This window comes from Pinus tabuliformis, chromosome 1_2, assembly GCF_031772625.1.
Source record: "Pinus tabuliformis cultivar Carrire ecotype Pingquan chromosome 1_2, CPIR1, whole genome shotgun sequence".
NCBI lineage: Eukaryota > Viridiplantae > Streptophyta > Pinopsida > Pinales > Pinaceae > Pinus > Pinus tabuliformis.
In genome coordinates, this window is record NC_142298.1 from 563,827,142 (window position 1) to 563,853,745 (window position 26,604).

A 26,604-nucleotide genomic window follows, 5' to 3' on the forward strand; every position below is an offset into this window, starting at 1 on the left:
TCTAGAGGTCTAGGCTAGTGACGTGTTCCGGCGTCGTTAAAACTAGTGGCTATCATTTTCATTTAAGGTTGGGTGATTCCTCCTCCTTGATACGATAAGTAGTAGCACGGACTTGTGCTCCCCATACCGTCGCATATATATTGGGAGACCACAATAGGCTTAAATCCTTTATCCATAGGAAACCAAGTTTGCCGCCTTATTAATCGTAATGCACTGAACACATCATTCAGGAAGATTGACTGCCGTAGATAAGCCCTTGGTAATTTCTTTCTAATTTATCACCAAGGTGTATATTGAAGTTTTGCGATTGGTTTGGTAATCCCTCTGTCTAGATATTCCAGAGTAGTCACTTTCATTCCTTTTCAACTCTTTAAAAGAAAAGGTCCATCTGAGCACTTGTCCTTTTAGGCTCATTAAAAATCGAACGAGACTAGAGTCATCTTTAGCTTTTCCTCGACTTTTAAAAACTGAAAAAGAAAAGTTGTGTCCAAGTGTCATTAAAATTAATTTAATTCGGAATAACATCCCTATTTCTTAGTTGATCTTAAGTTTAGATGTATGGAGACAAATCCGGAGTCCACTGATCAAGGAATCCTAGTCCTTTTCCTCCTTTCAGAAATATTGGTGCTCCTTATATGGCTACATTGTCCCTTCCGGGAATTACCATTGATCTGCCAGTATGGCTATTTTCAACCTCTTTGGTTCAAAACCCTAGTTGATGAACCGACAGACTTAAATCAACCGTCAGTCGAAACCACTCTCTCTGAAAGTGAATCCTATGAGTTTATACCCGACCAACATCAATAGGTCGAGGTAGCGGTTGACCCGATTTCACTTTCAGCTAATCATACCTTTCCGAAGAGAGTGAAAATGATACCGTTCAAGTTCTTTTTGTTACTTCAGATTCTAATGACCTTGGAGGCAATCTGCCTGTTCCGTCAAGACAGGAGGAAAACCCTCCAGTTCTCGTAACTCAAGAGGTTAATTCTCCCATTTCTTCGGAACCCCCTCCAAGTAGTCTAGTCACTTCCTTGGATTGGAATCGATTGGTAGGATCCCGCCTTCCTTCTTATGTGCCTTTCCAGATCATAGTACAAGTTTGTAAAATGATTATGTCTAGCACTATTATAGATGAAGGTGCATCAGTGAGTATCCTTTCCTCAACTGCTTGGAAAGCGCTTGGTTCACCACCGCTTGTTCCTATTACACAGAATCTGTTAGGCTTTAACAAAGGAACCAGTCAACCGTTAGGGATCCTTCCTAAGTTACCTATTACTTTGGGAGGAAATATCGTATATCTAAACGTGATGGTAGTCCTAGGACCTTTAGATTACAATTTACTTCTTGGGTGTGACTATGTTTATAACATGGAAGCTATTGTTTCAACACTCTTCTGAGTGATGTGTTTCTCGCATGAAGGCAAGATTGTCACCGTTGACCAGCTTTCATTTCCCGGTCCAAATATAGCTCCAAGTCAACCATCATCCCTAAATGGTCCACTTATGCCAATGGTATCATCCCCGCCACGGGTTAATTATGTGGCAACTTGTTCCATACCTACATCGACTGACGATCAATTCAGTGATGTTGTACATTATGTACTGGGGGCATTGGAACCAGATCTTACCTTCACGACCACTTATGAGTTGTGACCGAAAGGTCTCAGAGGATAGTTCGTTATCTTGGGTCAACCTCGTTAAAAAATGAAACCAAGGGTCTTCGAGCATAGTTCCTTGTCTTGTGTCAAGCTCTTTTAAAAATGAAACAAGGTCCCAAGTTCAAAGTCGAGTCTTTCACTTGATCTCGTAAAAGAACCTTCATTCCACCCACTTGATAGCCATGAGAAGTCTACTTAAGTGAATGTAATGAAGCTTGGGGGGCATGCACCTTGTGGTAAAGATAAGTTTCTCTATAGGTTATGTGATTGGTATTTCACACCATTCACCTTTGTCTATCTGAACGAAGCCAAAGAGGCGTTGGATAACCATCCTGCTTCACCGCAATGATTTCCATCTGGTTACAAGAGACTCTCATTTTCATCATGCTGGGGGAATGTAAACCAATTCAAGCATATTTTTTCTGTTTTGAGCTTGTGTAAAAAAGAAACTGAAACCAAGCATAGTTTGTTTGTTTCAAGCTTGTATAAACATGAAATCGAATCCAAGCATAGTTCCCCATGGTTCAAGCTTGTCTAAAAATGAACCCATTTTCAATTTTTAACCCTTGTGATTGCCATTCTGTCAGCTTTTTCAGCCTTGGTTATTTTCATCTCATCACCACCATCTCTTTGGCCGATCATACGCTTTCTCTTGGTTGTTTTACCTGTTTTGAGGAATAGTGGCAATGAGTGGTCTTATTAGCCAGCCTCTTCAGTTAAATCAACATGTTTTGAGAAGTTCCAACATCACCGGAACCAGTTGCTACCCTAGACACCACTCGTTCCTCAAAATAGAGTCTTGTTCAAACCCTTTTTAGACTCGTTAAACATGAAAAGATTATCAAGCACTTGTCTTTTCCAGCTCGTTAAAGTATTGGAAATGTCATCCCTCCTATATTATTTTATCCTTTTTCGAACCTGAGGGATTACTTTACGAAAAAGAACTTATGGAGTTTTCTTTTCGTCCCTTTTCAAACTCTCTAAACATGAAAATGACCGAGTTATCCTTGTCGTTAAACTCGTTAAAACAATAGTGACAAACTTGTCCATCTAGACGAGATCGAGTTTCACTGTCACTAGACTCGTTAAAACATTAAATAGCGACAATTTTTCTCGAAGGGTGAATTATAGAACAAGCATATGTTATCCTCCTCAAGATTGAAAAAAATAAAGAGGTACTGGTCAGCAATGACTGGGGAAAAAAGGGAAAAAAAATTGAAGAATTTATGGTAGCAAGTCGCTCTTGAACATGACACTTTCACTTCATCTCTATTATTGAGTTGGGTTGGGTTATTCCGTTCACCGGTCATCATACCATTAGTCTTTCATACCATCCATCTTTTGGGGTTAACGCTACCAACTCATCTCAGTGTCACCGACATGTTCAAGAGAAGTCATTCAGTTGAGAAATGACCATCCAGTTAATGTCTCATACATTGCAATACCTCCAAGCTTCATTTTTTCATGACTGCCATTCTTGAACTTTGTGTCGTCAGTTCTTTTTTCACCTCTAGAAATCATTTGCTTCGTTTCATGTCATAGATGTGGGATACATCAAGGCCCTCCTACGATGAGTCACTTCTTGTCGACATCAGCTCATTATCCAAGAAGTTAACTTAGGAACAACCCTTTCAGTGCCTTGAAGCTTGCATACATCAATGGCAAGTTTCTCACTTCCAACGACAGGTTGACATCAATGGCCTTCGACCAAAATATTTTGCGTTGTGTTTGACATCGGATCATATATTAACACCACGTGAATTGTACTATAGTACCTTGAGGGTCATTATCATTATCGGTGATTCCTCTCGCGTCTGTTAACAACTCACATCATTGGTTGGTAATCAGACGATGTCTTTCCATGTTCGACTACAAAACATCTCTTCACATGGATTGAATTGTACATTGAGCGAAGATTGAACGAGTTTTGAAGACCCCGGATCGACTTTCATCCATCCAGGCTATGATATATTCAGGGATATAAAAACATCAAATGTACAAAGGCTCTGCACAGATGGTCATCCAAACCATGGATGTTGACTCTATATTTGAAGAATCACCAGTCTGTATCTGCAGACGACTATCTGATCTATGTACATGAAATGAAATTTATAAAGCTGAGCATGGGAATGCCTCCCTCAGCTAGATCATGAAAATCATATTATGATAATGTATTGTATTGTAACTGATGCAGGTCACCTTCCAGTTCGAAACTTTGGATCCTCATGATAAAGAATTTCACCCGACATGAATATTTACGACCTCATGCTTTAGGGGGCAACTGTTATAGACATATTTGGGCACATCAACCCCAAACTTATATGTCAATGTATTAGGGCTCATCAACCCCTAAAATATTTGTTTCATACCCTAAAGGAACATAGTCATCTGAATACATCATTCCCCAAAAGTTCCATCTGAGAAACCATCCAAAAATTGCCTAAATTGAACCATACTGACTGCTCCACTGGCAAAGTGCGATGCATACTAAGTGGTACACTGCCAGGGTGCGATGCATACTGTTTAGGCCTTCTATAGGGTGCGATGGGTGAGGATGGACAAATGTCTGAGACAATTTGCTAAGTGGATGCTCATGGAATCTTCTAGAAACTTCTCCTGTGCCACTTGCCTCTCTAAATTCGCCCAAGGATGAATAAGGGATCTAAAACCATCTGTTATCCCTTCTCTTATGGAACCAATTGTAACAAGTGGAATGACACTAATCAAACCCCATGGATGACTCACACCCTTGCACACATCTATAAATGGATCCCTCATCCAAGAGATCTAAAGGTTGAAATGTTGTGAATTGCAAGTGTTGATAGTTTGTAATTGAGGAGAGAGCATTATATTCTTATTGGAGTGATCTTGCTATTTCATGAGGCGAAGAAGGATTGAAGCTGGGAGGATGATGCTGGATCAGACAACTGGGTTGTAATTCTCCCTTCTATCAATAAAGCTCTTCAAGTTTTCTTCCATATGATTGTGTAATTGTGAATGTTATCATTTGTGAATGCCATCATTTGTTCATTATATATCTGATTCTGTAATGTTTATTTTGTAATAGATCACGATGCTTTGACAGTTCTTTGTTGCTGTAATTGTGTAGGTACTCTCCAAGCATGTTAAGTATGGGGAGGAGTTGCGGGTTTTGTCAAAGGAGAGAGAGATCAAGCAAGGGATCAAGCGGAAGTTCCAGGTTGGTTCCATTGTCGTTCTCTTATCTGTTACACATAGAAGAAATCATTGAATTGATTTAATCTGTTGTTTCTAAGGTAGCTGCTGTTGAGAATGCAACAAGATGATGGAGCTTAGTGGAAAGAAGTCGCCTTCACTAAGTGGGCCTGCAGGCTATTTTTGGTGCAAAGTCTATTTTTAGACATACGGATCATGGTCTATGAGTTGTAGTATGTTATTTGTGGATGATTAGTCATGTTGGTAAAAATAGATGGACTTCTATTTTTAGACATATGGGCAGGTTTCTATTTTTAGACTGCCAGGCTAAAAATAGAACAGTCGAATATTATTGTCTCATAATAATATTTGGACTATAAACATTATCTTATCCTCTTGGAGCACTTCAGTTTGAGCTACAGATGTGACACATGCAGCTGTCAGAAGGAAATAATTTTTTCAACACAAACCTTACTATCATGTATAATTCTCATTCACAAGAATATATTATTGTGTAAAAATGACAACGTACTTGTCCCTACAATCAAACCCAAAACTAGATCAACATATATGTCTTCTTTATCTTTCTTTATATTCCTTTCTTCCCAAAATTTAAGATCAATAAATTTCCATTGAATCATAATGGACTGGATTAAACATTGATCAAATTGATCCCCGCATCCCAGGCTTTGGAACAAGCCATTTATGGCTTGATTTGGTCATTTATATCTCAAGATCCAACCTGCATAAATTTAAACTACAATAGCTGTTGATCTTGTCTGTAAGTGAAATTGGGCCACCGATTTACAAGTTATTTTATTTAGCCCACATGTACCATGGGCTAAAGTGGGATTGACTCCCAATAAGGTTTATGTGTGAAATCGTGGAAGACATGGAACCTTGCATAATGTGTGTGTACATTATGATCTTTTAATTGCCACACTAGCATTCCATTTTTCCATTCGGCCCCTTTACAATTATCTAAGACATATCATGTTAGTCATAGAATGTCATGTGCCTTGTCAGTGTAAGTGTCCTAATCTTAGAATGCCATGTGTCCTATACGTGAGTAGTCCAATTAAATGTCCAAATATCCCAAAAGTCGGCTCTAAATATCTATAAATTTGGAATGATTCAAAAAATCATCATAAAAAAGAAATATGAGGTTTCGGATGCCATGTTGGATAGGACACATCAACTAATGAGGTGGACGACATGTAGGATAGGACACGTCAAATTAAGTACATTCCCATCGTGTGGTGGATGCCACATGGGATAAGCATGTCCACCTGGTGAAGTGATGTCTTCGTAATCTGGATATTTAATTGCACAAAAAAACCATATATGGATATCCGAAAAGTTGAATTTAGATATAAAAAAATCTAGATATGGAGATTTGAAACAATTTAAAATTTGCCAAAAAATAAATCCTAGATCCGAGATTCCTTATAGGATAAACAAAATAAGATTCCAAGTTAGATAAGAGAAAGCCTAACGGGCATTAAAGTGGTGAAGTGGCATGAGAGGTGGCATGAAAGGTGTATATTGAGATGAAATGATGAGCTAGTTTATGAGGCTGAGGCTCATTAATAGGTAAGTTATATGGGCCTTAATGCCACTCTCCAACTTATTAAATCAACTTTTTTCACATTTCTTTACATATTTTATTATATTTTTCTTAGTGAGAAGGGTAAAGGTGAGATGTTATGTCATGTGGCCTAATGTGTATTAATTGCAGGATTTGGAGTAGTTTTTGGCTAATTTAAGTGCAGGAACTCGAAGTAGACAAGCAAGAGGGATTTTAGGAGATCGGGTCTCCATCCTTAACTCCTCAATCACTTGAAGATTCCTCCACCAGATCTCAACAACTCGGAATTACAAGCAGCCAAGCCCACCAAGTTCATTGGCAGCCAAGCCAGTGATAGTTGAAGACAAGTTAATCTTGAGTTTGGGAGCCAAGCCTCCCTAATTTTAAGGAAGTTGTTGGTAGCTTCAGTTGTATAAATAAGAAGGCCTAGCGGCTCATTAGGATTCGACTTTTTTTGTAGCCAAGAGGCAATTTTGAGCTTAATATATTGTGACTGTTATTCTCATGTTATTTTTGACATTTTGGTGATAATGAAAAGGGTTTCTTTGATCCAAGACTGAGTTGACTTAGAGGGCTGAAGCTCTTAGGTTATGACCTAAACCTAGCAACAGAGGTTCCTCTTCTTTTTGTACATGTATCCTTAGATTAGAATCATAGATTAGCCGCTGAAATTATTTCTGTGTTGTTTAATTTAACAGTCTTTTGAATGATTGGTTAGTTTAGCTTCCATTAGTTGGAGAAGTAGATCAGTGTTACCGTAGTGAAAGAAAAGACTTCAGAAAAGATTGTGACAATGGCCTCATCCTCATCTCCCTCATGGGATCATGGTTTGAGGGCCCCACTCTGACAGCCCAAAAAACAAAGTTATCTTTTGGTTATTACATAGCTTAGGGTTTCTTATTGAGTAGGTCATTGTTCATGATTTCTTAGAAGCACTTGCACTTGTAATTTTGGTTTCCTAAGTCTGTTGTAGATTAGAAAGCATTCCATTCCATAGATTTGATCCACTAGCCATCAATAAATCAATTTCTTAAATTCAACTCATCTTTTCCACATTTACATAAAGTTGTGCATAAATGAAGAAATGAATATGTGTTGTTGTAGGAGTTTTTGATTTGCAAGGAGGAATCATTCCACCAGCCTCATCTAAGTCTTCTCCACCTCTCGCCAAACCCTACCAACCATCAATTCATATTTCTATTTTGTAGCCACCGTGGACAACCACCTTGAGCAAATCCAACCATCCTGAAGAGTTGGGCTGATCCTTGGGTAGTGTGAACCTTCCCCATACCTTATTCCACCATCATACACCTTCTCAACACTTCCTTTCACCTTCCCTACCTTCCTATAACTTTCATCTAAGTTTCCTATAGTAAACCAGGACATCCTATAGTAACTATAGGAAATCCTATAGCAACTACATGAAACCCTGTAGTAGCTTGTTTTAGACTATTTTGCGTAGAAATAATTATCAGAGCCAAGGATAGGCCTTCAACCCTATCTCCATACCCCTCAATTCCATTTTTGACCAGTTTTCCCATACCTTTCTCCCCTGCAAAAGATCAACTTAATTAGTTTAACATTTACATTTCTAAATTGAAAAAAATAAAAGACTCTTTTCTGCAATATTTAGCTAATGCATGCATACATCAATCTTAGCAATGTTAGGATCATTTACATGCTTACTTAGTCCAAATAACTAGATGAGAGAATCCAAGGGTAAATTAGGTCTCTTTTGCAAGTAATGTGTGTTAATTCCTAGCTAGGTGATTTCATGACATTTTCATAGCAGTTTCTATTCAACACTTTCATTTCCTTAACATAGGAAAGCATTTACTTTCTGCATTAAAGATAGTTTTCCATTCAGTGTCAATAGTCAACCTCCTTCTAGTCAATAGAAGATTGGTTTGAAAAACCATAGTGGTCTATCGCCCTAGTTGAGAAGTGACAAGAGTAGACTATTGCATTTGTTGTGCATACAACACTGCCACCTCCAAGTTTGTACGAACCCCAGGTTGATAAAGTAAAGTTGGTCACCTTAGGAGTTGCAGCATCCTTGCTGCAATATTGGGGTTCATCACTTTTTGGCATCATTGTTGGGGATGTGTCTAGGTAGATGTGATTTCTAGTTTCCTTTCCATTTTATATTCAGTAAGTAGATGCAATTCATGCTTTCCTTTTGTTTTGAATTCAATAGATAGTTGCAACTTCTGCTTTCTTTCCATTCTACAAGTAGTTCTGAGAAAACCTTAAAAGAAAAAAAAAGAAAAACATCAAGTTTGAGATATCATTAACGTCTTCTAATGAAGATTTTATTGATTTTGATTTACTTGTTATGTCTCGAAACATGACCATCTTCCCTTTATAAAGAAACATCAAAACTTGTTTCTCTATGTTTAACATGAATGTACCCAAATTCTTAAACAAGGTTGACCAAGTATGATGTCAATATCCATCTTTACAACATGAAATTAAGATATGTACTCATAATGACCTACTATCACTTGTAAATCACTAATGTTATACTCTTTTCGGTCAAAAATATTTTTCTATACACCAATGCTTAGCTCCAGAATTAATAGTTGATTTGTCAAGTTAACGTTGATGTAATTTTTATCGTTGCTTGTGCTAATAGCGATATTAATTTCTCTTCCTTGGATACTTCCTTTTAATGTAATTACTCTGTGATTCGTAACTGAAAAACCTTTATAGGAAAATCGTCCTTCCTTCATCATTTTTGAATTAGGCTCCATTTGTTTATCGATAACTTTTCGTCAACGACACTGATATATTCTTCAAAAATGGACTTCTTTTGTGTTCGTCGAAGAGCTTGGGTTAATGATAACCCCTTTTACTTTTATTTTCCTCAATTATATATATTTTTTCCCACTTTAAAAAAAGTTATGTAATGATCCTAAATAGGAATACAAGTGATAACAAGCAAATAATACATGCAGCAAATTACAAAAACGAAATATTCAACAAACACCCATATAAAAGCTACAAATGGAGAACTTCTGAGCCATTTTATTATATTTCTGCAAGCCAAATACAATAGATGATGGAATGTTGCACCTAGGCTTGTCTCAATGGACAAGTAGGACCAAACCCAGGTAAGAAAATGGTTGAGTTGAAGGCTGCCCAACTGCTGCACCAATCTGCACTGCGCTGCCCAGAAAACTACTGCTTTGTTGAAGTTCAGTTGGCTAGAAAGTGCACTAAAACTGCCCAGAAATTTATATGTGTTTAACCCCGGACTCCTTGGCCAAAACCCAGAAAAACCCAGAAGGGATTTTAGCTGGTTTGAACTTTTGATTTTCGACCCCCTTGGAGCTATAGCTGTCAAATTCGACTTGTTGGAAACTGCTTGTAAATCCACCTGAAAACTCCTCCAAAATGCTGATTTCACCCCTGCTATCCAATCCCTAACTCCCTGGATGATCTCTTGGCCCAAATCAGTTGCTCCCAAGTACCACGAAAATATGCTAAGTGGCCTTTGTGCTGTCCCTCAGCCCAGCAGTTCGAATTGTTGGAATGTTGGCTCAACTGGCTGTAAAACCCAGCAAGAATGTTAGTCTAATGCTGCTACCTTAGCTCCCCAACTCCCGGACAAGCAATCAGATCTCTGCTTGCCTCAATCTCCCTCTCCATGTTTCCTGGCCACCTAGAAATACGCACTCCTTACTCTGCGTTGGCTGTTGGTGTATGTCACTGCCTTGGAACTCCTGAAAACTCTTGTGGAACAGCTTCCTTAGGGCGGGCAAAGATGGTCCCCCAAAGTAGAAGTTGAATCTCCCGCTTGAGAGACTTGTGGCTAAATAACCAGTAGACTTGCTAAATAGCAAAGTGTACAGATGAGTGTTTGTTTGCAAATGTCAAAGACGAAAGACAAAATGAGAGTTGATCTCCCCTTATAGCTCCTTGGGCCTCCTTAGCCTCATGTGGGCCCTTCCATCCATCCATTTGATTTTCCCTCCAAGCATATCGAATGGCTAATTCGAACTCCCATGTGGATGGCCCCCACATTCCACTGGTTGCTAAATAAAGTTGAATTGGCCCCTAAGTCCCTAAGTCGGAAGTGTGGGGTCCTCTACCTTAGTAAAAAATGTGCAAAATTGGGTGGCAGCACCCTGTTACCAATGTTTTTGAGAAGGGACATGACAGTCCTCCCCTTCCAAATGTTGCTTGCCCTCAAGCAACCTCAAACCTGGGTGCTCCAATATGTGCTCACCTTCCTAGGTAGCATCCTCATCCGGCAAGTTCTTCCAGCGCAGCAAGAACTCCCTAATGGTCCTACTCCTTAGCATCCTCACTCTGCTCTCCAAAATCGCCTCCGGTCCCAACACCAAGTGGCCCTCATCATCTAGTGGGGGTAGATCAGCTATTGTTGTCACCTGTTGTCGCAACACCCTTTTAAGGCATGAGACATGAAAAACATTGTGGACGCATTAGCCAAACAACCAAAGATATTTGATGAGCCTATTGGGGAAGAAGAAGAAGAAGAAACCATTCCACCAAACTACACCATGACTGAAAATAGGAATGGGATTGAAAACAAAAATATAGATGAACAGAACTGAGGGTGCTTTTCTCATCATAGAAACTAATGGAGATGCTAGGATGAAAAACATAAGCCCCTATCCCTTCCTCACTTCCATGGCTTAACCTCATAGGACCCTGATACCTTTTTATTTGAGTTTACCGTCATCCGCAGAACTTACGATTATACCTCTGACAACCAGAAGTTGAAGATGTTCCCATCCACCCTTAAGGATGCAGCCTTGTGTTGGTTCATGGGTTAACCTGGGGACAACATCACTACCTGGGGTCAAATGCAACAAACCTTCAACAACAAGTACAAGTACTATTGTAGGTCTAAATACACCAAAGAGGAAATCTTTAGAATAACCTTGGGACATGATGAATCTTTGGAATATTATGAGGAAAGGTTCCAACTCAACTACAAAAGGGCCATATGCACCCTCGATCCTGAATCACTTAAGCTAGTCCTTCTTAGAGGGACCAGGGAAGATCTCCTAGAAACCCAAAACATGATGTCAGGAGGGGACATCTACTAGTTATCTTATGATGGTATCAAGATAGTTTTCAAAAATCATTCTAGGGCATCCATAAAGAAGGGCAGGGCTAGTCAATCTTTGGCCAGTTGATCCTCCTCCAACACATCCATCAAAATTGAAATTGGGAACATGTTGGAAGACTTTAAGAGTGAAATGTTGCATACCCTTGCTCTGCAAATGGACACCATGCAGATCAAGAGGAAGTAGGAGGAAGAAAAAAGAGCCTTAGCTACGTTTTTCCCTAGATGCACCTGGAGGCACCCTAGACATGAATGCGCATTGAATCTTATAGAGATCTGCTCAGTCTGTGAGGAGAAATACTCCATAGATAAGTGCCCTTCTTTACCTGGATTGAAAGTTGTATATCAAGAAACTGAAGGTGTGACTAAAGAACTCTGCTATATCAACCAAAGGAGGCCTCAAGGACCTCGACCATACCAAAAAGGCATGCAAGGGGCGTCCTATTCATATTACAACCCTAACCAAAATGCAGCCATTCCCCCTTTGTATCCTCCTGCTCATACTTCATGGCCCACACCTTCTCCCTGGTACTTTGCACCTCAATACCATCCCCAACCTGCCAATCAATCATTTCAACGATATGCTCCCCACAAACTCAGTGGAATACACCATCACAGGGGTGGAGGCCCCAATACAACAAATCTCCAGCCTTACTGCCTCCACCTCCATCTCAACCACAACTCCTTCACCCTGATCCACCTAAGCAACCTCAAATGTCTGCTGAGCCAAATCCGAACCCGAACAACAAACATGAAATCAGGTCTATGGTGGAGAGACATCCTACCCTACCTATGCTGTGGAAATTCAAGAAATTAACCTCAGGTCTGGAAGAGTGCTTCCAGATAATCAACCTCAATTTCCACCCGAGGAGCTTGAAGAGGAAAAGGAAGAGAGTGTTCCTCAAGCCAATCCACCTCCTTTTCCTGAGAGATTAATCCATCCTATCCAGCACATCCCAAAAGATATTGAACTTCTGGGTGAATTGAAAAACTTGTGTGTTAAAATCCAACTCCTCCAAGCTATCAAGGATGTCCCCATATATAACAAGTTAATCAAGGAGAAATGCTTCAAACATCCTGGGAGGAGAAAGAAAGACACCCCTACCATTAATGTCATTGGACAACTGTCTGACTTAATGTTGGGGCAAGTGATTTGCTCGAAGTATGTCCTGTGGTAGATGTGCACATCGATGGTATCATTGTCCCCCATACCTTGATTGATATTGGGGCTGCCATCAATGTGATGACTAAGGAGACTATGCTTAAACTGAATCTCCAAGGATCATTAAGGAAGACCACAACAGTCTTGCAACTTGCAGACAGATCCACAACAACTCCTGAGGGAGTTGTTGAGGATGTGATGGTCTCCATTGATTCCTGGGAATACCCTGTTGACTTCTTATTTCTCCAAACTAAGACCAAGTTCAATGGTTATCCTCTCATCCTTGGAAGGCCATGGTTAGCCATTGTTGATGCTTACATAAGTTGCAGGGTTGGGAATATGACCATTAAAAATGGGAATTTGTCCAAATAATTGGTCTTGTACCCTCCTGCTCAACCATCTCTAGAGCATGAATTACCTTTATGGTTGGAAGAGGAGGAGGAAGATGAAGTCTACTCTGCCACATCTTACCCAATATGTACCCTAGATGCTACTATAGGAGGGGGGAAACCTGATGAAGACGACCTGATTGATCAAATCCTCTAGAATCTGCCCCCCAACACCATGTCTCTTGATGAGTTAGTAAAGAAAGATGAAGATAACCCTTGGTCCAGAAAGAACATTGAAAATCAACCCCTCTCTCTGCACGTCAGGAAAAGGAGTTACGTGACATGCTAAGGGAGCATTTGGATGCCTTTGCCTGGAATTATAAGGAAATGAATGGAGTGCCCCCTTCGGTGTGTACTCACCAAATTTACATCAAGGAAGGTTGCAAGCCAGTGTGCCAACCTTAGAGGACAATGAATCCAACCCTCAAAGACATAGTTAAAGAAGAACTGCAGAAGTTGTTGGATGCAGGGTTCTTTTACCCCATCTCAGATAGTGAGTGGGTGTCTCCTCTGGTTCTGGTCCCAAATAAGAATGGAAAATGGAGGATCTACTACAGAAAGCTAAAAAAATCTACCAAAAAATACCATTTCCCTCTACCTTTCATTGATCAAGTCTTGGATGGTCTTACAGGAAAGAAGTTCTTCTCTTTCCTCGATGGATTCAGTGGTTACAATCAGATCCAGATCAACCTAGAGGACCAAGATAAAACCACCTTCACTTGCCCTTGGGGTACCTTTGCTTATAGGGTCCTTCCTTTTAGATTATGTAATGCCCCTACCACTTTTCAGAGGGTAGTCTTGGGCGTCTTTACAGAGCTAGTCCATGACTCCGTAGAAATTTATATGGATGATTTCACTCCATATGGGTGTGATTTCCTAGAGGCTCTCTCTAACTTGGGGAAATTATTAGATAAATGCATTGAAATGAACTTATCCCTTAGTCCTGAGAAGTGTGATTTCTTGGTGAATGTAGGGACTGTTTTAGGTCCCTACTCCTCAGAAGCAGAGAGATGTTAGATTTTTCTCGGGCTTAGTTGGATACTATAGGATATTCATAAAGGACTTCAACAAAGTAGCCTCACCTTTTTTTGGGCTATTGGCCAAGGACTCTGAATTTTTCTGGTCAAAAAGATGCCAAGAGGCCTTAGAAACCTTAAAGGACAAGTTGATTACTACACCTATAATTCAAGGCCCCAATTGGGATCTTCCTTTCCACATCCATGCTGATGCCTATGACAAAGATATAGGAGCATCTTTAGGCCAGATAGATGACAAGTTTCCTTATGCCATTTATTTCATCAACAAAAATTTGTCCAATGCTAAATTGAACTATACTATGATTTAAAAAGAGATCCTAGCTGTTGTCCATTCCTTGAATAAATTTAGACATTACATCACTGGTTACTAGACCTTTGTACATACTAACCATGCTGCTATTAAATATTTGATGAACAAGCCTAATGTGAATGCCAAATTTTTTAGATGGTTGCTTTTATTACAACATTTTCATCTAACCATCATTGATAAGCATGGTAGAGAAAATGTAGTTGCAGACTTTTTGTCTACACTTGGTCTGCCTGTAGGTGAGGAAGGAATGGTTGATTATCAAGTGCCAGATGAGCATTTATTTGGTATTCCAATTCTCTCTCCATGGTTTTCTAGCGTAACCAACTACTTAGTGGTTGCATAGTTCCCTCCAAATCTGTCCTCCAAGGAAAAGAGAAAAATTATAAGAAAGAGCGCCCCATTCACTTGGATTTGGGGAAATCTCTTCAAGCTAGGCCTAGATCAAATTCTAAGGAGATGTGTCAGGGGGAGGAAGTCTTTGAAATCCTTCTGGCCTATCATGATGGGTCTTGTGGAGGTTACTTTGTAGCCAAGAGGACAACCTTCAAGGTACTGCAAGCTGGCTACTACTGGTCCACTCTCCACCAAGATGCAAGAAGATACACCAGTCGATGTGACCAGTGCTAAAGAATGGGTAAACCTACTCCCAGGGATGAAAATCCTTTGCAACTTCAAGTGAATCTTGAGCCATTTGACAAGTGGGCCATGGATTTCATTAGGCCCATTGATCCATCATCAGGGTAGAAGAAGTACATAATTTTGTGCATTGATTATTTGACAAAGTGGGCTGAAACTAAGGTTCTCAAGGTAGCAATATAAGACAAAGTGGCTGAGTTCTTAAGGGAGAATGTGTTTTACAAGTTTGGGTACCCTATAGAGCTAGTCACTGATCAGGGTGCTCAATTCATCTCACACCTGATTGAAAATCTGTTGAGTCAGCATAAGATCAAGCACATGAAGTCCAATGCTTATCACCCTCAGAGGAATGGAAAAATAGAGGTTACCAACAGAGCATTGGAAGGAATTCTCACAACGGTTATGAGAAAAAGCATAAAATATTGGGCTGACAGACTAGTGGAGGCCACTTGGGCCTATAATACAATCTGGAAGACAATCACTGGCTTCACTCTTTATGACTTGGTCTATGGTCAGAAGGCTTTACTCTCCATTGAGTTTGAGTACAACACTTTCAGAATGGCAACACAGTTGGATTTGGATGTTACAAAGGCACAACAATAGAGGCTGCTCAAGCTCAATGGTTTAGATGAATTTAGGATGCAGGCCCTCCTACACACAGAGTTGACTCAAGTACAAACAAAGGTTTGGCATGACAAAAACATCAAAGACAAAATTTTTCAAGAAGGTGATTGGGATTTGGTATATGACTCCAGGTTCAAAGACTTCAAAGGAAAATTGATGACCAGGTGTCTAGGCCCATATCTGATAGAGAAGTGCCATGACAATGGGGTTGTGCAAATAAGCACCATTGATGAAGAAGGTATCCCCTTACTAGTCAATGGATACAGATTAAAAGCCTATAAAAGACATCTGTCAAGGGAAGAGTTCATCAGTACCATCAGTAAGGAAGTGAATGTTCTTGGAAGTGTCTCAGCTTCTAGCTCACCAAATTTCTAAAGACTGTTTTATTTTTGAAAAAATGAAAAAAAGGAAAAAAAACAATAAGGGACTTAGTTGAAAACCTCTATAAGGCACCCGAGGCCAAATTTTGGGTTCAAAACCTCCTTGAGGCAGCCCAACATTGGAAAAAAGGAAAATAAAAAGATACCTAGGTGAAAACCTCCATTGAGGCGCCTAGGGCAGGCAGACAGGTTGAAAACTTCCTTCGAGGCGACTTGTGTGTCTTTCAAAAATAAAAAATAAAAAAAGAAAAAATGACATGGGAGGGACCTCAAACCCACCCACTAATAAAATTCTATGATTTTTCCAGGTTTTTAAAAGAAACAAAGGACTCAGAGTTAAGAGGAAAACAAGCCAAGAAGCACCCCATTCTTCCTTCATATCTCCCATGCCTACTAGGTCTCCATCATCCATCCTCACTTCCAGGCATAAAAAACCAGTTTTTATGCAGTTTTCTGACTTCTACAAGGTTTCCTGTAGTACTATAGGATGTCCTAAAACTCTATAGGAATGAAATTTCGATTGGGAAGTGATGATGCATTCCTGTTATAAGTTGAAAGAGGGGACCATACACCTCACCACCTCACCACCTCTCACCCAACACCAACTCATGACCACACCACCCTCTGTGTCCATAAAAAAAGACCACTAAGAAAAATTAAAAAATTACAAAAAAAATAGAAAAAGAGAGTCTAAGGGCCATGCCATCACTGACCTCACTCACTTACCACTCCATCTCCTCCACCACCATCCTTCCGCTCCTACATCACCACCCATTCCTCCTCTAAGTGGAAAAAAAAAGACAAAATCATGAAAAAGGCATCTACAAGATTTCCTGTAGTAACTACAGGAAACCCTGTAGCAGCATGTGCTCTCATAGCAACAGTTCTCCATGCATTCTCCTTCAGCACCAAGGCAAGCAAATATCTCCAACACCCCTGTAAAAACTATGATTCCCATCCAGAGCTCAGCAATAGTAGCAGCAAGACCAACCACCTGCACACAACAACAAAGAGGACAACCACATCAACAAGAAGAAATATACAGAAAAATGACAAAGGAAAATCACTTACCTGAACAAAAAGAAGCACAACAGAGCCATCCTCCAGCATGCAACAACCAAGTGAAGGAAGGCACATGTATGGCACCTCATCCGAATTCTTCCCTAAGTACAATATAGTAAAAGTGTAGGAATATGAAAAAGTCGATTTTATAAGCTAGAGGTGGCCAGTTAACTTGGCCACCCTCAACTTGAAAACAAAAAGTGAACTCCTAGTCAACCTAACACATGGCAACATCACATCAAGAAGAATGAGTTGAAAAGGTGGTCAAGTTAAGTTGTGTGAGAGTGGGTGATGATTACGAGGAGAGGCTGCATGATAACTAATGGTGGGCCAACGGCCTCAAAGAGGAAATCCCATACACTGTCAGCCAATACATCGCTCCAAGGAATCGACCATAAAAAGCAAATATTCCAAACTCTCATGCACCATTTTTTCATTTCGAGATCAGAGAGGACTGAGACCACCTTGGAGAGTCATCGAGGAGGCAAACCTATTTCAGCCACCATACAGGAAACGCAGGGAGCTACAGGAAACAATGGAAATTCACAGAGAATGCTAAAAGGAGGTGCATAGGGTCCAGCTACTCAGAAATTCTCCTCATCCAAAGCATCACAGTGAAAGGTAGGTGGCCCATATCTCCTATTCTTTGAATTGATAGCTAGGAACATAAAAATTTGAGTTTTTAAGTGATTATAGTGGGCCTGGGAGTGTTAAAAGAATTGTGAACAGTTTGAAAGTTGTGTGGAGATAGGGAGAAATTGCAACCATCCACCACCCTCAGTCACCCTAAAAACTAAGGCTAGCCTACCAAACTCCCTACAGTCAGCCAACCAGAAAAGGAACATGACAGGAGGGTTTAACAAAAGGGAACCCACAAAGACATCTAGGATACACCTCCATCCCCTTGTGGTAGAAATATTTAGAAGACATAACTGGTTGGGATTCTTTGAGCTACTCATAGGGTATGATGCTGATGTAGCTCAAGAATTTGCCATGGCACTTAACCCTTAGGCTAGAATCGGTGCTACTACTATGGTAAGGGAACTGTTAATTACAATTACTCCTGAAGTAATTAGCAGAATCACTACACTTCCCCAAGGGATGCCATGGAGAAAGGAGGATAAGGCTGCAAGAACTTTTGCAAAGAAAAACTTCTTCTTAAGGGATGAAGAGCCAATTGAGGACAAAAATGGGATAAGAAGGGAAAGCCTTCCCTACCCTTGGAATGAGATGAGCTATCATATTCTCAAATATATCTCTTATGAAGGGAGGCTCATTATAGTCTATGGCTATGGATTTAGACTCCTCATGAGTTGATATTTATGGAGGGGATACCCATTGACAAAAGACTCAGTATACCCTACTTCTTGCCGTAATCAATAATAGACATGAGCTTAAAAGTCCAAGAGGGAAAACATCAACAATTGGCACACCATGGACTTATTAAGCCAATACTAGAGGATGCCTTGAGCTAGCTCAGAATCCCCATTCAATGGTCCATATTTAGAGACATGTATAGAGAGGTTGTGATTGAAATACAAGCCCTTGAATATGATAGGGACAAAACCTCTAGTGCTGAAGAGGAGACAGAAGAAGAAACTAAAGAGGAAGAAGAAGAACCTGAAGAGGAGGCAGAAGAAGAACCTAAAGAGGAAGAAGAGGAACCCGAAGAGGAAGAAGAGGAGAAAGGTGAAGAGAAAGAACAGAAGGAAGAAGCAGGCCCTAAGGAACACACCAAGGAAAGGTGTTGGGCAGCAGATCCCCCTCATAACATGTTTTTGGGGTTTAAAGCCCGATTTTTGGTCAATGTAATGTAAATACTCCGCGAAGTACGGGCGTGGAGTGCGAAAGTTTAGGATGAGTCATAGGGTTGTCCGTTCTAAGAATTGTAAAATAATGTAAAGTTGTGTCGGCCTACCCATGGTCCGCAGCCCATGGGAGTGTATAAATAGAGTGAGGCTCTAAGTGTAAAGATAATTTTTTAAGTAAGGTCCGTCCTAAGAATTGTAAAATAATGTAAGTTGTGTCGGCCTACCCATGGTCCGCAGACCATGGGAGTGTATAAATAGAGTGAGGCTTTAAGTGTAAAGATAGCTTTTTAAGTAAGAAAGTAATAGACAGATGTGAAGGCATGGTTAGAGCATAGAGTGAAAGCTGAAGTGTATTGGGTCGTAGTAGTAGGAAGAGGCTCTGCAACTGAGTGCACAGAGGCCTAGTAGAGTCCGCAGTTGAGTGCACGGACCCCTACAGCTGAGTGCACAAGGCGGAGTCAGGTCTGTAAGTGGGATTGTACTTGGATTTGAAAAGATAATAAAGAGAAGGTTATTTTGTGCATCTATTCTTGAATCTATATGTTGATGTTATGCATTACTTTACTCTGTTATTTACTGTGCGCATTTGGTAATTATATGTATGATTGCTTATATGATAATTTAATCTAAGTAATCGGCTAATGGAGACTAATTAAGGAAGACTTGGGTAAATAACATAGATCGCGCTTCGACTAGAACTGTGCGAAGACAGTATCACCAGGCATTGGGTGCCCGCAAGTGCGCGTAGCACAACAAATGCGAAGGTTGGACCGCGTACCAATCACCACATATTAGACATCCCAGGGTGAAAAAACCTGGTTCTAGCACCCTCCCATACTACTTCAGGTGAGATCTCAGTTCGCGCTCTGTGGACTATTGCCGAAAGGGCCAGTAGTACCGGGACTTGCTTGGCTAAATCACTTTCGAACCTGGGTCAGACCCCACTAAACCAACAAATGGTTCTGTTGCCGGAAGCGGGATCTGCATAAGGGATGTCTGATGTCGTGCCACTGGAACCCAACAAAGAAGGAAATTGAAGAGTGGTTGGATAAGAATATTCACGAGTTCGCGACTCAGGAAAACAGAACTCCGCAAGTATCTGAGAAAAGTTGGTTGGATCACTACGTGTATAAAAAAATCCACGAGATTTTCTGTGCATCCTTTCCGTCTGAGTTGTATGAGTGGATCGCGAGGTTAGCCGACAACCAGGGAAGGTATAAGCTCGGCCAACTGATAGTGTGGACTTCGAAGCTAGTGCCCAGACTAGAAGCCTTAGAGGAGAAGATAGCGCGAGCTATGGACCACTGGCTCAACTGAATAATAGGAGGATTTATCACTGAGATCGCGGTGGACATGACCATCAGTTACAGCGAGGCAGAGCGAGGTTTTCTCTAGGTACCGCAAGGTAAGCATATTAGATCTTTGAATGCCTGGATTAAGATGCTCTTATGTGAAAAGCGGGTTATGTGAATAAATTAATGTTTGGAACTACGCGGAGCGGAAGAATCTACAGAAGCAGAAGTAGTGAAGAATTAGAAAACAATCCCTTAATTTCACCCTCGCGGGAGAGCGAGGATGAGCTCACGAAAGTTTATCCGAGAAGCGCCATCAGTTTGATAAGGTAGCGGATTCCACGGTTACCACCCACACCGCCACCCACTTCACTCCCTTTACCTTCATCTCCACCCACTCCACCTCCACAGTTCGGTATGGCGAGCGCGATCAAACTACCAATATTCAGAGGAGTAGGGAATGAGGATCCGAACCATTTCTAGTTCAACGTAAGAGCAGCATGGGAAGCACAAGGTGTCAAGGATGACAATATTAAGAAGGCTACATTGGTGAGCATGCTACAGGATCACGCATTGATGTGGTACATCAAGCACTCTAACGACCACCCAAACACAGGGATAGCAGAGATCCAAAATGTGTTGAACAAAGAATTTAGTAGGCCTAAATCAGAGACGCAGTCAATCATCGGGTTCAAAGAGATTGCGATGCTTCCAGGCGAGACTCCTTGGGATTTGGAGCAAAGACTGAAGAGTACGATCCGCGAGGCCAATATGGTGCTAATGGATGCACAACAACTCGCATGGTTTGTAGCATCTCTGACACCACACTTGAGGACAACGCTGTCACAATAGAAACTTTCTACCCAGGCCGAAGCGTTGGAGATGGCGATGAGATTACATGAGACCCCGATAGAGGACCCTGGGTTGGGAGTTCAACAAATCCACACGCAATTACATAATCTGTGCCTGGAAATGCAAAGTTTGAAGCAGGATAGGGCACCGCGGCCAGAGGCGTGTAAGGAAGTATGTGCATAAAATGCAAAGGCTAGGGCCATGACAAGGATCACTGCCTAGTGTTTGCGAACTACTTGGCAGGAGGGGGGCCAATGCCGTTGAGACCAGAGGCACAGGTAGGGCCGAGTGTGACACTTGTGTTATGGTGCGCAATCTGTCAGATAGGAGGAAAACACATGACGAATAATTGTCATTTGTTGCAGAAGTATACACCGACACCCCAACAACTGTTTTGTAATTTCTGTAGGTCGGTAGGCCACGACGAGTGCACTTGTCGTAGCTACGAGTTAATGATGGATCAGACCCCAGCCTATAGAATGCAGACAGAAACACGAGCCCTCGACCCAGCTGCGGGGATGGCACGTGCTGGATTTCAGGGGCGAGGTCGAGGACAAGGAGGAATGGGACCAGGAAGGGGTCGTGGACAGTTAATTTGTTACAATTGCGGAGGACTAGGGCACTATGCCCATGATTGTACCAACCTGACGAGGATATCCTGTTCGTATTGTGCTCAGTTTGATCATGAAACAATAGATTTTCCTACGTTGATCACACAGATGCGCAAAAAAGGGGTACTCCAGCCTCCTCTGACTCAGAATATACAAATGATGAGGTTTGAACCACGCGAACAAGACATGAATGTGAACATGATGCTCAGAAGCGGTGAGACCACGAGGGAGGATAAGGGGAAGCAGCCCGAGGAAGATACACAGATTTTCAAGGCTCCTACAAAGGAACCTAAGTTTGACTTAGAACATGCAAAAGAGACATTCATGGAAGCTAAGAAGAGCTTTGCGGAGGCCTCCACTTCAGGTAGTAAGGATCAACCAGAGCCAGGGATGGATCCTTCTATGCTTACTACCTTTCTGGAGACATGCATGAAACTGCTGCATGACAACAAGGCAGTTAAGGGACTACAAGAGCTGATCACTAGGTGTGCGGGGTCAAGAGAACCACGCGTAGTCCGGAAATTGGGAAAGCATGCCTTGTGCACTGGAAGGGAGATGAGATTGACTGCGCAAATTGGTGAGTATGAAATGGATCAGGTAATCCTAGATCTGGGTTTGGACGCGAATGTGTTACCAAAGCAAACATGGGAATGCATGGGCAGGCCCACATTACAGTGGTCCCCTATTCAATTACGAATGGCGAACCAACAAAAGATTTTGCCCATGGGGAGGTTGCAAGGGGTAATAGTTGATATTAAAGGTGCGAGCTCACAGATGGATTTTGAAGTGATAGAGATTGTCGATGACAGCAATCCCTATCTCGCGCTGTTAGGAATCGACTAGGCCACTGATATGAATGGAGTCATCAATATGAAGAAGTGCAAAATTATCTTCGAGAAAAAGTCGCTACGCGTAGTAGTCCCACTGGACCCAGCCGAAGGAGCGCTACAATGAACTAGTGCGCGGCGATGATCTTGATTGTATTTACAAGATAACTGTGCGAGACCAGGATTGGGTGAATTCGACTGCAGATGGGAGGATCTTGTGGGAGCGCGAAAGCTTCTGCACTTCGGATTCAGGCGAAGAAGTAGAGTGCTGGTAGAATCGGTTGAACGAAGTAACAACGCTGAATTGCAACATGATGATTAGATCACTGCGTTGTGTAACAACAGAGGCCCGAGATCTACCGATATATGATGGATTGACAACAATGGAAGAATTCTTGAGCAAGTTTGAAAGCACAGTATTGAAACAATAGTGGTTCGATGCGTTGAAGTGGGTGCTGCGCGCAACACCTGCGCGCTGGTGGGGAACACATCAAGGAAGTTTTGAGGAATGGCGTAGATGTAGAAGGATGATGCACCTACGATTTGGGAAACCGCAGCTACGATTACAAGACAAATACGATGGATGAGATGACCCGTGCACGCTGATGAGCCCCCAAATTGGGTAACCTATTGGGCTCATTTTGCCTAATTATCCTTGTTCAATCCTCCATTTTTCATAGATTATGCATGTTTTCCTAGTATGTTTATGTTATTTGAACGAATAAGGGTGGTCACTCTACCTAGGAGACTAATACATGGTAATTTCAGGATTTTTGGACAAATTATGGAGCGAAACAAAGAAATCATGGGTCAGCTGATAGCCAAGCTTGAGGTGAGGATTCTTAGGGAGGTTGTCTCTAGAATTAAATGGCCTTCCTCGAAATCTCCACCCTCAACACCGAGCTCCACAGGCCACCAAACCGAGTTTTAAAGGCAGCCAAGCAGATTTTGGAGGAGTAACTGTTCACTAGCAGTTGGGACAGCCGAGTCCCTTGAATATAGGAGGGATACTAGTACCCTCGTATTGTACAAATAGGAAGGCCTCAGCCTTCATACTTTACTTTTGGAACCATTGTTATTTTTGCACTATAGTGCTGCCATTTTGCTCAGTCTGTTTTATTGTAGCTACTGCTGTGCAACTTTCTTATGATGGTTATTTTTGAATGAAGATAAGCAGCTCTATTTGGTATTAGATCTGAGTCTTTTACAGGAGCTTGCAGCTCTTGGGGTTGGGCCCAACCCGAGTTCTAAGGCCTCCTCTATGTATTGCTAGTTGTTCTTTATGCATTTGCAAAAACATTTCTGTTAAGTAGGTTAAAGTTTGCTGATTAAATAGGTCACTGTAAATGGTTAGATAGACTTTTGAATGCTCATATTTTGTTGAATTGTTAAGAGGAAAAATCTCCAAGAAAAGGGCCATCAGACATCTCTGGTTTCACCTCTCCTTCAGTAGGATCTGGAGCTGGGATCAGGATAAATTTGCTGCCCACAAAAACACTAATTTTTCCGTGCCATGCAATCACTAGTGTTTGAGTTTCATGTGTATAAGTTGGTTTCAATCTCAGACTTTCATTTGCTTAGTTGCATGAGTTAAAATACATGGTTTCATTGCAGGTCACACTTATGTTCATTCTCTTCATTGGCAGCTAGCAGATTTAGGTCATCATAATTAGGATTTTGAATTTACAGGTCTTCGTTGGATCAGTTGGAAAAAGAGCTTTGCAGAGTACCTGTACCACTCCTTCATCTGTTCATTCGCCATCAGCACCATCCATTCCACCCTCTGCTTAGAATCCTTGCCTCCTGTTCGCCATTCGCTCCCATAACCCTAGTTTTGTGTGTAATATTGCTTTAGTCTTCTTTAAACCAAATACCGCCATCCACACCTGTCCACAACTCCATCCACCGAGTTCTAGACCATCTCCAACCCTCACCCTACCTCCACACTCACTCCTTCACCTTTCCCTCTCCATTCATCCACCAAAAACCTCATCTTTGAACATCCTGTAGAAAATTCCAGACATCCTGTAGAAAATCGCAGACATCCTGTAGAACCCCTGCAGACTTCCTGTAGAGGCTCACGAATGAGGTTTCTCGACAGCCAAACTCGGTGAGACTCTATGGAACAGTGTTAGGGACCCCTTAGGCCCTCTCTGAACCTTCTTGACCTTTCCCAAGCATTTCTTCTCGCATATCCACCTCCACACAACCCAAAAACAGTCAAATCATAGGCATAATAACTCTGGTAACTTATTCAAAAATACAAAAAAAGATGTTTCTTCCAGATGTTAATGTAGGAGTAGCTTAGGTACATGTATTTACCTTCCTAGAAGTCAATGGAATTTCCTTCAGTAGTTTGCATCCTCTTCTTGGCATTAGTAGAGTTAGCTGGTAGAATTAGGGTTTGCTAGGGTTTGCGCTTTCTTTTAGCTTTTCACTGTCTTTCTGCAAGTAGATCAACCTTCTTTAAAATAGCTTTCATCCATCGGTTAAAAAGATTCTTCTCAGAGCCCACAGAAGTTGGCTTGAGCCCCTAGCGGACTTGTGCCAGCTGACCAAGTGACAGCTGCGGCAAGAGCTAGTACTTGTGCATATAGCACCGTCGCTTCCAAGTTTGTTACAAACTACTGGGTTGATAAAAGTAAAGAAGGGAGTCCCAGGAGTTGTAGCATTATTGCTGCAATACTGGAACTCACCACCTCTTTTTGGCGCCGTTGCCGGGGAAGCGTCAGAGTATTTGTGATTGCTGTTTTTCTTCTATTTTCCTACTCTCGCCTTCTGCTAAGTAGTTTATTTCATTTCCATTCTGCAATTTCATTTCTGCAAAAGTAAACTAGACATTTCCTACTTTCGTAGATTAACCTTTCAATTCTGCAAGCGTAGAATAGAATTTCAATTTTGCAAGTGTAGTCTAGTATTTCCTTCTCGCAATCTGATTTCAGCAAAATAGATTAGTCTTTCCCTGCTTTCATTTCAATTCCGCATTTTCATTTCTGCAAGATAGATTTTAGTTAGTTGCAATTCCATCTATTTCAGTTTTGTAGGTACAAGCAGAAAAAAGCAAAAACAACCAAAAGTCCTTTCATGCCTCGTAGGAACAAAGATAATATTGGAAAATTCCTATCCAACACCCCCACCACTTCACTAAGTCACCCTTCACTCTTCTTTGGTGGCAGTGATCTAGAAGAACCTATAGGTGAACCTCCTGAGATATACGAAGATCCTATAACAGAAGAAGAGCAAGAAAATATTCCTTGTGAGACTATGGCTGACAACAGAAATGGTAGAGACGATGATGAGAGAATAGAAGGTACCTTCCCCATCTGAGAGACTAACGGGGACATGAAAATGAAGAACATAAGTCCCTCAGCCTTACCTCATTTCCATGGATTGACCACTGAAGACCCTGATACCTTCCTGTTTGAGTTTGCTGTCCTTTGTCGAACTTATGACTATACAAAAGATGAGCAAAAGTTGAAACTTTTTCCCTCTACCCTCAAGGATGCAGCATTACGCTAGTTCATGGGGTTACCTGGAAATAGTATCACTACTTGGGCTCAGATGCAGCAAGCCTTTAACAACAAATACCGGGATTACTGTAGGTCAAAGGAAACCAAAGGGGAAATCTTTCAGATGACCATGGGAAATGATGAGTCTCTAGAGGACTATGAGGAAAGGTTCCAACTTAGCTATAAACGGGCCAGGTGCACACTTGACCCTGAATCTCTAAAGCTGGTTCTGCTCCGAGGAGTCCCTGAAGACCTTCTAGATACCCTTCACATGCTAGCTGGAGGAGATATTTACCAACTACCTTATGAGGATATAAAGACTATGTTTAGAAACCACTCTAGGGCAGCCCGGAAAAGAGGTAGGGGGAATCCACTTTCAACTAGTACTACCTTCTCCAAGCATGAGTTTGCTAATTAGCTGGAAGACCTCAAAAGTGAGGTGAGACAGACCATTTCCATGCAACTTGATACTTTTCGAATCCAACAAAAGAAAGAGGAAGCTGAGAGGGCTTTGGCCATTTTCTGTCCCAGATGTACGAGGAAGCACCCTAAGAACGAGTGTCCATTACACTCAGGGGAGGTATG